At 46.3% G+C, this 12,013-nt stretch overlaps 1 long non-coding RNA gene across 1 annotated transcript; it reads right to left on the reverse strand.

Annotated features, from left to right (window-relative positions):
• Window positions 1-3,351: 3,351 nt before the first annotated feature.
• LOC136397978 (uncharacterized) lies at window positions 3,352-5,945 on the reverse strand. Its single transcript, XR_010749958.1, has 3 exons — window positions 5,862-5,945; window positions 5,500-5,566; window positions 3,352-4,503 (listed from the first exon to the last, which is right to left on the reverse strand). It is a non-coding gene; the product is annotated as an uncharacterized lncRNA (long non-coding RNA).
• Between the last annotated feature and the right edge of the window lie 6,068 nt (window positions 5,946-12,013).

The following is a 12,013-nucleotide window of genomic DNA, read 5'->3' on the forward strand; positions in this document are numbered from 1 at the left end:
TTTTTTTTTTTCTTTACAGAGACAGAGAGAGTCAGAGAGAGGGATAGATAGGGACAGACAGACAGGAACAGAGAGAGATGAGAAGCATCAATCATCAGTTTTTTGTTGCGACACCTTAGTTGTTCATTGATTGCTTTCTCATATGTGCCTTGATCGTGGGCCTTCAGCAGACCAAGTAACCCCTTGCTCAAGCCAGCGACCTTGGGTTCAAGCTGGTGAGCTTTGCTCAAACCAGATGAGCCCGTGTTCAAGCTGGCGACCTCGGGGTCTCGAACCTGGGTCCTCCGCATCCCAGTCTGACAATCCATCCACTGCACCACCGCCTGGTCAGCCAGTTTTCATTTTAAAACCCATTTCCTTGTGAGCATGAGGCGCTTCCTCTCCCAGAAATGACTGAACTTATTCCCGTAAAGTGACTCCTGTCCAAACACATGCGTTGATTGGAGGGGGAGGGGGTGCCTGTGGGCACTCCGGTGTAAAGGCGGCTGTGCCTCTCAAATATTAGGGGTAGGGTGGAGTGACTCCCAGCTCCCTCCTGGGGTGCACACTCCTTCTTCCTTCCTGAAATACCATTCTCATAAATAGCAACAATTTGACTTTTAAAATTTTAAGTCTGTGATCTTACTTTCTTTCCCACAACATTAGCTGTGAAGGCAAACATATATATAGATATACATTTTAATAAAGGGTTTCCTTACTTTAAAGTATTTGAAAATTTAATGAAAACTTTTACGGAATCCAAAGACAGCTCTGAACACGCACAGATTTTTTCCAGGGTTCATTCTACACTTCCGTAATTAAATGGAGCCAAGGCAAGGTCCAGTTAACCCTGAACTTGAATTTCCCCTTTCTTGAAAGGGAAATGGGTTAAGTTAGAGGCCCCACAATTAGGTTTTGTAAAAGGGAAAAAGAATCTACAGAATCCATGATTGGTGGAGCAGAAGTTTTATTTCTCCTTTAGATAATCGGGAAATTCCTCATGGAAGACAACGGTTTCCAGCATTGGGTGTCTGTAACAATGGACATCAAGAAAAGAGATTCCTTCATTTTTCCCCCTTAAAGAAGCAGGTTTGCTCACAGACACCCTGGGTCGGGAGCTCATCCGGGAGGTGGAAAAGTCTTTCCCGTGTGAAGCCGCAGCCGGGAAGGCAGCACCCCACACAGATGGGGACCCGGGAGCACTGGGCCCAAGTGTTCTTTAGGCCTCAGTCAATACTGAGTAATGTATAAAAGAAAAAAATCTTAAAAGTTCTCAGTAAGTAAATATTAACACCTCTCAAATGACACCTGAAATGTAACTCTTGCAAATGGACATTTCAGGTTCTGAAAATAAAAATGCACCAATATGTACTTCTGCATGGATAGCACTGTCTGAAGAACAGGCATTATTTTACTGGTAGACCAGGCCTCAAGCCTGGTTGCAGCCACAGGAGGAGTCAATAGAGAGGTAATTTATGTGTGCACTTATAGAGTCTGGGATAAACAAACTTCACATTTTGAAGAGTAGGTCTATTCTCGCCTCATCCTCAGAATCATTATTAACCAGGCACAAGCAATAAACTGTTATTCCTAAAGACAGAAATACCTCGTCTGTCTCCTGACCTCATTAGCCTGTGGATTCAAATGAGGTCACTGTGTTGTTTATACCCAGCCTTCAGCTCAATAACACCGTTCAGCCAAATTCTGAGGGTCCCGCCCCTGTCCCTTGCTGTGAGAGTCCCCAGGGATTGTGTGCGTGCTCATCACTCAGTGTGGCCCCATCCTCCCCGTGGTGTCCGAAACTAGGGCTCACGGTGCTCTACGTAGGCAGGCAGAGTTGCATCCTGGCAATAACCTCAGGACCACTGCTACTCCCTGCAAGTCACCACTTAATGGTCTGATTACAAACCTCCTCTGAAAAACGAGGCAGCAGCCTCTTTGTTCTCTGGATTAGCTGTGTCAGCGTAGTTGGTCAGCAGAGCTGTGTGTGACCCACACATGAGAGAGCTCATCACAACTAAACACAAACCTTCCGGCGTGATGGTGGGTTCCAGCGACAGCCCCCCTCCCCGCTTGCAGGGCTCCTCCTCCCACTGGTGAAGGGGACCCTACAGTTCCTTCTTATAATATGTCGTCTGTCACATTCTCTTTTCAGTGACCCAGGCACAAATTCATAGTGGATCCCGATGGCAGGCAAGGTTCTTGTTCTCGCAGGTGGTTCCTCTCCTTGTGAAGCCAGCAATTAGACACTAGAGGACAGAGGGTGTCACTGTCCCCACACCCCACACATACAGAGGGACTCTCATCCTGAGACTTCATTCTGAAATATCTGGGTTCCGAAAGCATTTTTCTCAGTCTGTAGAGATCTTGCTCCTAGGCACATCATCAAGTTGGCTCAAACAGAATCTTACAAAAAAATTTTAAAAATCTGAAATTTCTGGGTTCTAATTTTAAGACCACCACTTGCTAGAGCTGTAACCTCGGGCATCACTTAACCTTGATGCAGTTTCATTTTCTCAACCCCACAATCAGAACAATTATACTTAGCAGATGCGGCTACTTTGAAGTTAGAAAGAGGTAATGTAAAGGGAAGCTCTGTGTAAGAAGTTCTCGATGTAAGGTATTTTCTGTGTGGCAAGAGCCCTCGCTGGGCTTGTGGCCAGGGTTCAGGGGTATTTGAATGTGTCTGGGGGATTTGCCATGGAGGCAGCTAAAATCCGTCATGCTGACTGGAGGGTTCAGACGAGGCACTTGAGTCACTGGGGACACGTTGGTGTTCAGAAAGAAGGGCTGATGTTCAGTTTAGCACAATGACATATCTCTCCCTGAGCTCCACTCTTAGCTGGGCTCAGGTCTCTCTGAACACCTAGTGAGGAGGCTGTTTCTTGACTGGGGCACGCTCTAAGAAGCCAGAAAAATTTGCATTGTTTCTACTAAGTAACTAAGGGGAACTCCCTTTGTACTGTAAGGGGGTGAGACCTGGGAAAACTAATTCCATATATCCATATATATCTGCATATGTAATATTCACATTATATCTGTGTATAATAGGTACTGTAACACATGGATATAATATATCCATAGTAGATATATTTGAATTACATACTAAATATATTCTATATTTGCCAGCCAGCCTAACAAATATGGAAGGTAAACACTTTCTGAGAAATGATCCTGTGTACTTCATGACTGTGTACTGTTGCTGCTGAGGCTAATGGAAATGACAGGTTCCATTTCTTTACCTTTGATCTACAAAAGCATAGAAAAGTAGTGGTCGCCAGAAGATGGGTTGGGCAGTTTCAATGAACAGTGAGTTACTACTTTGAAGTAGATCTTGAATAATGAAAATGTCCTCTTTTTTGGGAAGCTGGTTATCAGCAGAGATGAATCACGAGTCATGTTTATTTCATTGTGAGTTAGCAGGAAAACCATAAATAGCCTCAGAGGAGACTGATGAATGAGGTCTCAGAGGCATCACGGCTCTTGTCTGAAACCCGGAGCAACTCAAAGCCTAAAAATACAGAAAATTCAGAATTTTGTTTCTTCTCATTGTGAGAGAACAAATGGGGAAGAAACCAGGATATTAGTCTGACTGTTCACAAAACAACTTAAGACAGTAATATAACAAAATCGTGAAAATAAAATTAACTTTTCAAAAATAAAAGTGATAGTCCCTGTTATAGGCTGAAAGGTGTGCCCCCCAAATTCATATGTTGAATCCTAGCATCCATATCTCAGAACAGACTGTATTTGGAGACAGGGTCTTTAGAGAAGTGACTGAGGTCAGTGAGCTCGTTGGGGTGGGCTCAGATCCACTATGACTGGAGTCCTTAGAAGAAGAGAACAGAGACACGCACAGAGGGACGGCCATGAGAGGACATAGGGAGGAAGGTGGCATCTGCAAGCCGTGGAGAGAGGCTCACAGTGAAACCAACCAGCTGGCACTTTTGTCTTGGACTTCCAGCCTCCAGAACTGTGAAGAAATACATTTCTGTCATGTAAGTCACTCCGTTTGAGATTGTTGTAACAGACCCAGGAGACTGACACAGTCCTCAACCCGGCCCACAACTTCACCCAATGGAGGGAGAATGTAACTCTTTCTCTTGGATCCATGGGGGTTCTTTTATTTGGATTGTGCTTGGAATTTTCAAAGCAGCTTCACCAGTGGGGCAGCAGCTGAGGTTTAGTGAGGACAGGTCTTCATGAGTCCGCATTGCCGATGAGGAGAGAGTGAGGCCCAGGGGATGGGTGACCTGCTCAGAGCCAGCCCAGTAGGAAGCAGCAGGGCCAGGCCTGAAGCCAGGTCTCAGGGAGGTCCTGCTGCTCCAGAAAGGCAGGCACTTCCTCTGCAGTCAGGATGAGTCTGAGCTCCTTCCCCCACCCTCCTTCCTCTCCCTTTGCCAAAGAGCTGCCTGCTCTCAGGACAACCGGAAGATGCCCAGTGGGGCTTGTACTTTATGACTTGGGCAGGAAATCTGCAACTCCACAGAGACAAATTTGCATTTCCGTACTTAACTTTTGTTCCTAAAGAAAAAGGAAGGGCATGACAAAAAACAAAAATAAGTAATTATATCCTCTCCACCAACACTCACGCTATTGCACCTTCTTAGGGAGGGAAAGGAATGCTCTCCATAGAGGAGGGTCCTCTGAACAGACAGGCTAATCCCAGGGCTGAGGCTGTGCATAGATTTGCATAACCACAGAGAAGTGGGGGACAGGAAGGGGAGTCTCTGGAGGGATTGTGGGAATTTGAGATTATAATGTACTATGTAAACCCCACTGTCTAACTCCCAGGAGGGCGTCTTCAAGAGCTGTCCAGTAGAGGTCTGCATTACTTCGCAGTGATTTTTGAGCTATTGTGTTTTCTCTTTCTTTCTTTCTCACATATACTCTCTCTCTCCCTTCCTTCCTTCCTTCCTTCCTTCCTTCCTTCCTTCCTTCCTTCCTTCCTTCCTTCCTTCCTTCTTTCCTTCCTTCCTTTTTCCTTCCTTCCTTCTTTCTTTTCTTTTTTCTTTCCTTCTTTTCCTCTTTTTTTTTCTCTTTGCAAGAGAAAAGACTGGAACAGGTCTTAAAGTGGGCCAATTTTATTTGAATTACAAATGTTTCCCATTAGATTTACTGAGAAGTGAACAAGAGTAAGGAATCAATCATGAAACTACTGGGAACCAGTCAGAAAGACCCAGAACTCTCCAGATCTCAAACTATGACTCCCATACAAAGTTGTCTAGATCAGCTAATACTTCTTAACAAGAATCACTCTTAGGACTACAAAGAAATCGGTCTCTCCCTCATTTCATTCTTTCTATTTTTCTTTTACCACTTATCTTTCCACTCATCATCCATCCATCCATCCATCCATACATCCATACATCCATTTATCTGTCTATTTACGTATCTGTCTATATATTCTACTGAGAAGTTTCTATACATTGATTTCTGGCTTACAAATATTCCTGTATGAAGGATCTGAGTGAGAAAACCACCCATAATTAAAGTAAGGCAGTGTGAACATTAGAGCACCTGTATACAGCTTAACTTCCTCACAGGCTGAGTGACTCACTGTCTTCATCTTCAGGACATACGAAGCCTAAGAATGAAGGAGCAAAAATGACACAACCTTCAACCAGAGAAGGGTCTCCCCTGTTGTCTCTGCTACATATGTGCCAGTCTGGGCTTTTTCTTAGCATGGTGGCCTTGGGTCACCAGACTCCTCACTGGGAAGCTCAGGACTCCAGAGGCACATATCAGGAGAACAAGGCAGAAGTGCATGACATTTCCATGACCCAGCTCAGAAGTCACAGGGTGTCATTCTTCCTGCACTCTCCTGGTTGAGGCGGTCACAGGGTCCTGCCAAGGTTCAAGGGGAGAGGACATGGACCCACCCGACCTCTCAGTGAGAGGGATGTTGATGTCTCATTGTGAGAACAGCATATCAGTGGGAGATGCGGCTTGGCTGTCTCTTGAAGGTACAGCTCACCACAGAGGGAATGGTAGGATTGCAGACCCTCCAGTAAGTTTTGTGACCTCTGAGGGTAGAGAACTTTCCCACTTCCTGACCCTGAGAGGTCCAGGCCCCTCACAGCTCTTTCCCCATCACAGTGCCTGCAGGAGCAGCTGGGAGAGAAGACAGGTGTAGTTCCCAGAAGAGAGGGGCCCGAGGCAGCTCTGTCCGTAATAGGGATAAGGGCTGAATTTCTCCCAGTGATGAAGATATATGCCAAGAGAGAAAACATGGTGCAAGGGAGCCTGCCTGTCATGAAGGACATCTTTGTGAAGGATTGGTGTTCGCCACAGGAAAGTGGTGCCAATTTTGAACCTGAAGCAAATGGAGTCACAGCCATCTCAGGGAAGGTTGGTATGCTGGGGGTCGGGGCAGGGGTAAAGTCTAAGGGCGGGTACATCAGGTGTCTATGTCTTGAGAATGGTATCACCCCTCCAGTAGCTACCAGTGTGGCTAACATCAAGCAATGTCACCACATCTGAAGCTCCCTAAGTACCTGAGGGCGTATGTAGCCTCCTGAGTTGGTGGGGGGAGAAAAGAGAAAAAAGAGTCGTGAATTGACCAAATTTGTCTGGAAGTGAGCAGACTAAATTGGAGTTCAACATATACTCTTTATCTTGAGTTATAGAAAAATAAGGAACATGGCCCATTTTGCACTCATATTTGGGGTCTTGGCTTGCGACAGTTACAGCCACTAACTATTCCCTCCCTGATGAGGATTGAGCTGGCTTCCACTTTTTCCCTGTAGAAATTATGCTGCCTGAGAACTTATACCTACTGATTTGTACACACGACTACTTCTCTAGAAAAGACACCTGGAAGTAGAAATTCAACTGATTCTTTGTGCTTTTCTACTCCCGGCCGTTTGCCTGGGACAACCTTTATTATTTCCTAGAATGTGGGCCACTCAAAGGCGGGGGGGGGGGGGGGGGGGGGGGGGGGGGGGGGGGGGGGTGTTGTATGTGCTGTGTCCTCATTTGCACTGTTAACGTTTGCCCAACCAGGAATTCACATTTATGTATCAGGAAACTCTACGGCTACGCTGTCTTTTCAGACGTTTGTCTTTGAGCTGATTTCATGAGCTATTTATCGTGAAGGCAGTTCCTTGTTCCTGAATGAAATAAATTCCTGACAGAGTTACGCCAGCTGAGGAAGTCCAGGCGGGAGGGTGGGGGTGGGGCGGGAAGTGGGCGGAGTGGGTGGGGATTCAAGTCAGTTCCATGGCCAGTAAAGCGGGATGTTTACATCCTACCTGCTGGGGGTCTACAGGAGTTTGGTTTTCTAACAAATGCTCTCAGTAGGTATCACGTCTGCTTCGCCCCCCCCCCCATCCCCACTGATATGTTTCACCGAGGTTCTCACTGAGAATTTAAACACGGATGGGCAGGAAGAAATTTGATCGAACTGAATTGAGATTTAGAGGTGTCAGAAGGCCAGAAGGGAAGAAGGACACCTGGAACATAGCTGCCCGAACTACGTTTGGCATCATCACATTGCCTGGAGATGACAGAGGTCCCACTTACAGAACCCAGTGACGTGTCAGTTGCTCCACTTCTCAGGTTTTTGTTGGCCAACCTGTCAGTCAGGTGCAGGAAGTTCAGTGGACAAGGGCTCTGCCCGCTTCCCCTTGATGCAGAAAGCCTGCTGCTTTGTTAGATGGCAGTGAGAGTTATGAATGCCATGATGTTGTCACTGAGATGTCTGGGGTCACAGCTTCTTCAGTTCAGGCTGGCTCCCTTGAGTAGAACAGTCACATGGGGGCATCTCTGTGGAAACCGACTTCTAAAAATCTCTAGCAAACGACTGTAACAACACACGGAAAATGCTAACCAGGATTTTCTCTTGAAGGGATAGTAAAACCCAAGATGAATTTCTCAGTGAGCTTGGGATTTAAACCTTGAACTAAATGTAGCTGGTACACAGGCCTTTGGAGGGAAACACAGATTGTTCCTGAGACTTTTAGGAGAACAGAACCCTTTGTTCCATTTCCCTAAATCAATAAACACAGCCAAGGTCTCAGGCAGACTCTCAGAGGGAAACAATGTGGGACAGGTGGAATAATACAAGGAAAATCTATATGAAATCTTAAATTGCTTTTCGTTCTATATTTACTTCTCATAGTCGATTGGTCAACTGACAGACTCATAATTTAATTTTCTTCTGGGTTTGGGTGACGTGTGTGTCTCTACGGGGGAGGCCCGAGTGTCTCAGAGAAGCATTAGCAGTGCGAGACCTTGTCACTCTGGACCGATCCCGCTGTCCCTGGTGTCACGGGCTCATTCTCACTCTCTCCAGATCCCCATTTGCGTGCCTTTCAGTAGTGACTGTATTCCAGTGTGTGATGGGCCCTTGCTACGTGCCACGTGACCCGTAGCTTACGGTGCGCTGCCACGGTTAATCCCCATAATGACTTTATGACTTGGGAAGCCGTACTCAGTCCATTTTAGAGAGAAGGAAGTCAAGGCCCAGTGTGCTAAAGCCACGTGACCTCTGCTGTTACACTGCATGTGTGAAATTAAAATCCAGGTAGCCTGAGCCCAAGGCCTTCCACTTCATCGGGGTGCCTCCCACCTTGTCCAGTTACAGGCCTTCCTCTGTGCCTCTTGCCCACCCCCCCCTACATCCTGGCCCCTTTAAAACTGCCCTACAGCTGTTGTTGGATTCCTGTGTCTCCTATACTGCAAACAGCTTGAAGGCCTGGCTAGTTTTTAGTCCCTGTGGTCTCCCTCTAACACATTGCTGGCCATACAGTACATGAGCACTAAGCACTTCTGAGCCAATGATTTTTCTTCCCATGAAGATAATAGACAAGAACCTTCACAGCGAGACTGTCTGGGTGCCATTCTGGGCGCCGGACCTTGCTGTGTGACTGTGGGCAAATCATGAAGCTCCTGGCACCTGTTTGCTCAGCGAGGGTTAAAGCACCCGCCCCCTAGTGTTGTCATAGAGTCTGCCATGAGCGGTGGAGAGCTTCAGCAGGCCTAGTACACCAGGGACGTGTCACAAGGGCTCCCACTCACACATGTATTTCTTGAACAGGGAAAGGCAACCCACCAACATAAACGAAGCTTAAAATCCTGTTACCCAAGGTCAAGTAAGATTCAAAGGAAGATCACATGTAAACAAACGACATCTTACCTGACAGGTGACTGTTCTTCACAACCTAGCTGTAGGCAGAAGTTTCCATCTTTGACAAATAGGTTTGTCTGCCACTGCTTTGGAGCCGTGATTAATGCTCTCTGAAAATTCTACCTGTAAACCTTGAAGGATAGCGTCCAATAGGGGCTCCTCTAAGTGGCTGAGCTGAAAGACCCTCCAGCAGCTTTATACAAGTACAGGCATGCTGGCCTCACTCCTGGGCACTCGTCCCCCAGGCCTGCGGGGAGCCAGGCAGTGGCGTGTGTGTGGTGGGGGTTCATGAGTTGCCTTTTTTTTTTTTAATCTGGGAGTTACTCATTTAAGAGAGTTCTGTGTCACCCAGTTACATTATGCTCCTGTCCCTCTCTGTTTTTTCAGGAATGGCAGGGAAGGTCAGGGCCAGCTGAAAGATCACCCTGACACCAGGCCCTTCCCTGGCCTTCACTTCAAAGCCACTGTCCACCGCCCGGGCTTCCCACCAACCACACTCTGTCCCTTCTGCTGGGATGAATAAGTATTAATATTTAATCTTGTTGGTGATAAAAACCGTGGTTGAGTTTATTGACTAAAAAAAAAAGCTTTGGTAAACAGTGTAGCTTTTTAAGCAATCAAAGCAGGTAAATTATTCATTTCTACTACATGATGGAGACACTAACATCACTGAGTTAGTCTCAGACACAGGCTCACTTATTTTTTCTTACTTGAATTTACCGTATTTCTCCATGTATAAGATGCACCTTTTTCCAAAAAATTTGGGGTCTAAAAACTCGATGCATCTTATACAGTGGTTGTCGATGTTTTTTACTTGCATTTCCTGCTTTTTCACGCTTGTTTTTGTGCTCATTGTTGAAGACAGTGATTCATCATCAGACACAGATGAGGACAAGCTAATGGATGGGAGTTTTGACAGTGATGAGGAGTTGTATGAATTTTATGATGAATAAAACTTGAGTTCAATAACTTTATGTAATACAGTTTTTTTTCAAATTTCGGGCTCCAAAATAAAAGTACATCTTATACATGGGGCAATACGGTACTTACACATCCTCACCACCTGGGAGGTCACATCGTTTTACATGTTGTTGGTTAGGAAGCAGACGTTGGCTTGGAGTAGCTGAATACATTCATAGTACAGTGTACAAGATCCTGGCCAGTCGAAGGCAGAGGCACTCCGGTCCAAGTCCAGTCTCTGACTCTATGTCCAGAGCTGTGTTCCCTTCACTAGACCAATGGGGGAGGAGGGGTGTTTCTCTCTTCTACAGTGAAAAATGTATTAGTCAGGTTTTGTGCATTATCCTTTATTTTCCCCCACAGCATTTTAAACAAACTTACTTTTCAGTAGACAAAGTCTTTGTTGTCAGAATTACTGGTCAGCCCCACGCTGAGTGGCCGTGAACATTGGCCGTACAGTTGACATCTGAGTGACTCACACATCAGTCCACTTGGAACAGTCCTTGGAAGAGAAACAATGTCTTGAGCACCATGCCAAGCTGTGCAGTGGGGGCTGGCTGGGAGGCCACCGGCTTTTCCCTTCGGTGCGGGCACTCCCCCTCACAGCTTTCCACCACAGCGCTGCGTTCTAAGGCGTAGCTGCCTCTTTTCTCTCGTTAGAGCATTTTCAATACATGTGGAGATGAATTCTTCCCCATGAGACATGGAACAATCGGTGTAGCCCTCTGGGTGGCCCTCAGCAACTTGTGACCTGCCCTTTCGGGTCAGGTGGCCACCTCACCAGGCTCCATGTGGAGAAAAAAAAATCCTTAAAATACATGACCAAGCATTTCTGACCCATTTTGTAAAATCTAGGTGGGATGAGGTGTCTTAGCGACGGGGGCCGTTCCCTAGCTTCCCCATTCCCATTTTCACCCATTCACTTACTCATTCACTCACTCATTCATCCCATGTGTGTGCTAGGAGGGGAAGCTGTGTGCCAAGCTCTCTGTTAAGCACTGGGAATGATTAAGTAGCTGCTGTCTGCCCTTGAGGAGCTGACCAAGACGTGATTTATAAAAGCCGGATGAATCCAGTCTCAGCCCTTGTGCAGGGCTGTCTGGGAGCCCAGCAGGGCCAAGGGCACAGGGGTATGGGGCACGGGAACAAACTTCCTGGGGAAAGCACCCCTTCATTCATTCTTTTTATTCAAGCTCTACATCCTGCTCCCGTAATTGTGGACCATTCTGAAGCGGTTAACCAAATCTGAGCACGGCACCTCGTGCATTGTGAGTATTCAGAACGGTGTGGAGATGACGTGTGTCAGATTGGACTCTGTCCTCCCCCCCCCCCCAAAAGATACGTTCTAACAGAATACGGCTTTATTTGAAAATAGGGTCTTTACACAGGCAATCAAATTAAAGTGAGGTCCTTAGAGTAGGCTCTCATCCAATATGACTGGTGTCATTATAAAAAGAGAACTTTTGGACACAAAATAGACACATACAACAGGAAAAGTGATGTGAAGACAGAAGGAGAAAGCAACTGGCAGGGCAGGGGATGCATCTGCAAACCAGAGACTCTAAAGATGCTGGCCAACCAGCAGAGCTAGTAAGAGGCAGGAAGAATGCTCCCCTTCACGTGCCAGAGGGAGAATGGCCCTGCCTTGATGTTGAACTTCTAGCCTCCAGGGCTGTGAGACAGTGCATTCCTGTTGTTTTAAGCTACCCATTTGTGGTGGTGCTTGGTCGGCTGTCCACGAATACAACGTGTCATGATGTGATGTCTTTTATCTAGTGGGATCTTATGAGTGATCTAATGCCAACACTTTATTACTTGCTCAGATTGCTTTTAAACACAGAAGAAATGTGTAGAAAGGGAGAGTCAAAATACATCTATTTATTTGGTACAGAACGCAGTCAGTTGTCCAGTTCTAAATGTTTTCTTTGAACTACAATGTACAAC

The sequence above is a fragment of the Saccopteryx leptura genome, chromosome 3, assembly GCF_036850995.1.
Source record: "Saccopteryx leptura isolate mSacLep1 chromosome 3, mSacLep1_pri_phased_curated, whole genome shotgun sequence".
Lineage (NCBI taxonomy): Eukaryota > Metazoa > Chordata > Mammalia > Chiroptera > Emballonuridae > Saccopteryx > Saccopteryx leptura.